We start from the raw sequence: 6,520 nt of genomic DNA on the forward strand, positions 1-6,520 counted from the left end.
TTGTATTTTAGCGATAACCGTATTGATGCAACACATTTAACGTATTTTATTCGCATATCAACATAATAAAATCAAGTAAAATTTTACAAAAAGAAAAATGACATCGCTTAAAAAAATTCTCCCCAAAACGGGTGGGAAAACAAATAACGATTCACGAGTGGGCTGTTTTAGGCTGATTATACTTTAGCGAGGAAAATGAGTGAAAATAGACACACATCTCCTTTAAAACCTCGCAGTCGAGATTAATTCTGCTTAGTTTGGGGAAAATTCGTCGAAAAAGCGCAGGAAGCTGAAGTCAGCTACTTATTAGCCAGCTGCTCGTTCGACTCTGGCCGTTCCACCTTAAAAGTTGCAGCAGTTATTATTATAACGTCTCCGGCGCCGGGAAGAAAGCTGCGGCATTTAAGGTGGAACGGGAAGACTCGAACACGAAGTTGGCGACTGGGAATCCAGCCTCGTTCAATGTGTTTTTAATTCTCTGCTCAGAGCTTTAAGCTGGATGGGAAACCCCCCTGGGTGAGGGGCTGCTATCAGCGGAAAGCAGGCGTCTTTTTGAGATGTTGGTCATATTTCTCCACTTGTTCTGAGCGCTAGTCCATCTGGAAAGACCCTTCTAAGCTCCTCTCAGCAGTTACCGAGGCCTGGCCGCAGGAAACGGTCCATTTAAGCTCTGGTCCCCCTTTTCAGGACTGTTTAAATGACTCATATCGCCTATGAGGTTAGAGATTATCTTAAAGGGGAAGTCCACCAACGTTTCTGTGGAGAGGAATTTGCGCCCAGCTGATGGAAGAACCTGAAGTGGTATTTGCATGTGTGGCATTACTGCTGTCATTACTGCCACAGTGAAAAGTGAAACCTTCAACCTTCACCTCACCTGACCGCTTTATTCAAAAACAAACAACCCTGCTGTTAAAAGGCCTTCAGAACCATTAGGGTTACAGCCTTTTTAATGGGAAGTGGCTTAATGGTTACTATTCGAGACCACTATTTTCTTGTGGGGCACTTTCAGATCCCATGAGGAAGCTATCAAATGCTTCTGTAATCAGTCCCAGAGCACCTGCTGAACCCCAAGCATTAGGGTCCCTTCCTACAGTGGTACCGCAGTGGTCTCGGTGACATTTTACAGTGTAAAGCCTAGGAAAACCCCACGCTGATGGTGGGAGGAACTTTCGAGAAGCTACAGCTCTGTGTGAATATGTTGTGACTCTATTGAGTTCATTATTATTACGTTAAGTGATATTTTATTAATCCCACAAACGGGGACATTCCACCTCCGCATTTAACCCATTTAACCACATACACACTAGTGAATAGACACACACACTAGGGGGCAGTGGGCAGCCCAATCCACGGCGCCCGGGGAGCAGTTGGGAGTTAGGCGTCTTGCTCAAGGACACCTCAGTCATGTGCTGTCGGCCCTGGGGATCGAACCGGTGACGTTCTGGTCACGAGGCTAGATCCCTAACCTCCAGCCCACGACTGCCCCCAATAAAAACTATATTTTTATTATAGGTTTCTTTTTATTACTGTGGATCCGCGGTTTGAATGAGTTCTGTAAAATGGTCCGTACCATCGAGGCCCATCGCAAGTCCAGCCACTTTAGATATCTGAATGACCACGAAGACTGAAACCCTAAAGATTAACTGTAATTAAAGCACGGAAGCCAGTATGAGATGACAAGTGAATTATCTTGAGATCACAAGGTAACAGAGTTGTCATTTTGAGAACACAAGATAATGAACTTGTTATCTCAAAATTACAGCACCAGCTCATGGCCTCTCCACACTGACAAGATAATTAACTTGTTAACTATCTTGGGATCTCAAGATAACAACTTTAATCTTGAGATCATAAGACAATTAACTTATTAATGCTCAAAGTTGTTATCTTGGGATCAGAAGATAATTAACTTGTTATCTCAAGATAACAATGCAAAAAAAAATGACAGCAACAGCTCATGGCCTCTCTGGACTCAGGATAATTAACTTGTTAAATATTTTATGATCTCAAGATATCAAAAGCTGTTATTTTAAGATCACGAGTTTATTATCTTCTGATCTCAAGGTAACAAAGTTATTATCTTGAGCTAACAAGTTATTTATCATGTGATCCCAAGACTCCGGACTCTCAAAAGTTATCTTAAGATCATGAGTTAATTATCTTGTGATCTTAAGATAACAAAACTGTTGTCTTGAGACAAGTTAATTATCATGTTATCTCAAGATAGCAAAGTTATTATCTTGAGATAACAAGGTAGTTATCTAGTGATCTCAAGATAACAATCCAGAAAATTACAGCAACAGCTCATGGCCTCTCCAGACTCACAAGGTAATTAACTTGTTATCTCAAAATCACAAGATAGTTAACTCATTATTTCAAGATAACAACTTTATTAGCTTCAGATCACAAGATAGTTAACTCATCATCTCAAGATAGCAATCCAGAAAAGCATAACTACCTCACAGCCTCTCTGGACTTCTGTACTGTGCTGTTGTTCTTAATGAGGTGTAATATTTAACGTGGATGCAAATCAGGAATATCTGGAATGAAGTTTCTGTCTGACAATAATTCACCAGCCTTAATTATGAATAGTTTAAGATCATAAGAGGAAAGTTCTACAAAGAGACAAAAACAGAGCACGATGTTTTCCATCGTGGCTTCACGGTGATGAAAGAAGAACGTGCTTTCAGAGGCGTATCGACAGCTGAGCACAGGAAGGCCTGAAAACCGCAAGAAAAGAGAGGAAGAAATGAAAGTGAAAAAGAAAAGAAAAAAAAAAACAGGGCATGCAGATGCAAAACAAGCCGGAGGCTACAGTGTTCAGTCGCTTCTACTCACAGCAGTAAATATTTCTGTGAATCACTCTGGCTGTTCTCCGCAGTGAGACAATGGCATATTCATCTTCTCTCGTCTGGGTATGAAACAGGCTGGCCTACACACACGGCCATGTGATATGGCAGATCCTTTCAGTCCACTTTATGCTTCATTTACGGTTCGTTTGGGCTGATTCCTGTACGGCATTATGCTCTGTGAGCAATGCTTCATCACCAAATTCCGTGGCAAATGACCAAATCAGCTCCCAGCTTGTATAATCTAGAAAAGCACTGACCACTAGAATGAGGCATGAGCCTAAGGTCACCATGCCCAGGGCTTTATACCCACCCAGCATTGAGCTGTGTTGTCTGGAGTCATGGAGCTCCATCCAATACATGTGGAAAGAGTTTGATCATTCACCACCAGTACCTGTACCAGTATCTTGGGGCTGAGTGCAATCAAATCCTCACAGCAATGTTCTAACATCCAGTGTAAAGCCTTTCCAGAAGAGTCAGACGCTGTTACTGGAGAAAAGAAATACTGGATGAGGTGTCTACAAACTTTTGGACAGACAGTTATTGCTGGTAAATACATCCGTGTTGAATTAACCTAAATATCCAGATAATGTATGGACTCTATGCGCTTGTCTTTCAGTTGTCGGACTTCTGCGCAGCGGAATATGTTGATGCAATATACCATCATACGGATATTCTGAAACCCCCGCCACAGTCAAATGACAGGTGTTGTTGAAGTGAAAATAAGCATGCAAAGCACATGCAAATTTTAGCGCTCAGTTTCCATTTCGTCGCTTAGTTGAAGATAATTGGGGTAAAAACCATAAAACATGAAATACCAAAGAACCAAAGAACGGCAAACCACTCAATATTTTATAAAAACTCTATTTAATTAGTAGCATACTGTCACCATTGGCCCCTCCCAGTCCTGTCCATGTGTTCGTGTTTTGGTTTAGCCCATGTGTGTTTGTTTTGGTTAAGTGTTTGTTTTGGTTTAATGTGTTAAGTGTGAAATTAATGACAATATCTGGAGTCAAATCAGAGCACAAAATGGCAAATATGTCAGAGAAGCTAGAGGGAAATTTATCCAATATAAAATTCTGCACCGGTATTATTGGACACCTTGTAGGCTCTTCAAAATAGGACTAACAAATAGTAGTTGAGATTGGAAGTGTAAAAAAGAAATGGGAACCTTTTTGCATCTTATACGAGAATGCCCTGTGGTTGAACCACTTTGGCACAGTGTGCTGAAATGTTTGGAGACATGGGCAGGAGTGGCCCTGCCAGTGACTCCTCGTTTGTGTCTTTTGGGATATGAAACAGAAACCCCAACTCTAACAAAAAGGCCATATTCAGTTCTGATGGTGGGGATGACCTCAGCCGCCGGAGTCACACTAGAAATCACCCACATGTCCAACACTCCAAGAGTCCTAATGAGTGAGACCACATCATATGAGGTTATGTCAGCCAGAATAAGGGGCAAAGATCCTGTGGAACTGGGAATTTTGTGATTATTTCATGGAATCTCTCACTTCTGACTAAAAGCATGATTATGCAACTAGAACTAGAACTAAGAGATGTTTGTATACCTTATTATTTCACTTTATTATTACTGAATTATTGGTATTTGTACAATTTGTATTTGACAGGGACTATCTAAGCCCTAAAACAATGTCTTTTTGATACCTGGCCTTCCTTCATCTGTTTTCTATATGATGTACCATACGAGCTTTTGTTTACTGTGCTTAAATAAAAATGTGAATTACAAAAAGAATGGCAAACCACATTTTATGTTTTGTTGAAGTGAAAAGGGGAATGCTGGTCTTATGTTTTGTGAGTCCTCAAAATAAGAGGATTATTATTTATTTATTTTTAAATTATATTTATTCTTTATTATTGCTGATCATAAATAAATCACTGGTGCCGATGATAAGTGGTCCAGTTTATGTAAATGGTGTATATAAACACCCTTTGTTTACATTGCCTGGGAACTGCATGACTTGTTTTGTCTCCCTCTTGTGGCCAATCTAGATCAGTGCAAGCGTCTGGAAAACATCTGCAGTAGCATCCAGCTGAGGCTACAAGCCCCATGCTGAGCCAAGGCTTAGCTTGGAAAAGGCCTCAGTTCGGGCAAATGTTAGACCGTAAGTGATTTTGACGTAGCTCACATTAAGCAAATAAAATGGGAAGTTAGTTCACTAATCATGTTAGCTCCAGCCATGTTTAGCTAGCGTATAAAGTTTAATCATAGTGATGGTTAGTCGAACTAATTTAAGCTAGTGTAGGCCATGTTAGCGAGCTTCAACATAACAACTTAATTCTGCCTGTATGTGTTAGCTAGCTAAAGCTGAGGGTGTAGCTAACAGTATCCCAAACTGTAACCCTGAAACTTTTATTTTGAGAGAACACTAGCTAAACATGGTTGTACCAAAGCCGGTTTGTGAGGAGCCTGGCCGCTTCCTATTTCCCCCGTTATATCAAAAACAGGGCTGCTAAACAGCAGAGGGCACTCGCGAGTGAGTCCTCAATGAATGGGCACAAATGGAGCTCAAGAGCTAAAACCGGAAAGTTATAGTTTCTAATCACTCGCCCAGAACGTTTCTTTAACCTTAGAAAGTAGAAAGATGCATTTCACTGAAAAAATTACTGCTAGAGCACGATGATTGATGGGCAAGCGGCGCAGCTAACACCTAATATTAACGTGAGCTACCTCAGAAACACTTCAGCCAGACAGCTAGCTTAAGTAGCGTGGATTGGCTTTAGGTAAAAATCTGATACAGAAGGAACTGAGCTTTCCAATTATAATGTAATTATGTCACTGCATTAGTGTTCCTTCTCTTTGCGCTAACAAACGTCCATTACCACAGCTACCTCAGCAACTCTTTAGCTAGACAGCTAACTTTGGTAGCTCATTAGTCAGCAGGCTAACTTCTGACCAAGATGAGTCTTTGTCCAGCCTGGACCTTCTTCTATAATCCAGCTCCAAAATGAGTCCAACACTCAAAAGTATCCAGTCAAGAGTGGCTTTGTGGTCAAAACCGAGGCCAACACAACCTCAACAGATAAGCTACAGCAGCTAACAGTAGACTAGCAAGGTGGAGATATTACTGAAGGGTTTCTGTAGTGAAGTGTGAATGATTTGGTACATAGTTTTACCAGAAATTTTATTTGGAACATACATTTTTGTGGTTCACCGACATTAAACTGAGCAGATAAAGTGATTATTATGTAAAAGTTATACTACTTACATGTTGTACCGCACACAAGCTACGTACTCGCTACTCACCTTGTAGGCTACATGGTTTCTGTGCAGCGGCGGTGATAAGAACCAGGGGTTGTCATGTCTACAACACATATGTAGCTGTTTCATTTACTGTCCAAAAACACTAGTGAACCTACTTCTGAGTTATAAGCCTTCTGAGTTTTTATATTTAGTATGGTTCTGGGGACTATTTCACCCTGCATGTACCTCTCCACCATGAACAGGCTTTCAAAAATATGCTTTAGGCCCAAATCTTCTCATTCATAGCACAGATTTACTTCTTAACCATTTAATTATGCATACAATAAAATAAATATCTGTGATATTCTCCTTTAATATGCAGATATGTGGAAATAAAACAAGCTGAAGACCAGTTTTAATTGCATATTAGCTGTTTATTTTAAAAACATCACTCTTTAGCTTTGAAGCT

The sequence above is a fragment of the Pygocentrus nattereri genome, chromosome 20 (genome assembly GCF_015220715.1).
Source record: "Pygocentrus nattereri isolate fPygNat1 chromosome 20, fPygNat1.pri, whole genome shotgun sequence".
NCBI lineage: Eukaryota > Metazoa > Chordata > Actinopteri > Characiformes > Serrasalmidae > Pygocentrus > Pygocentrus nattereri.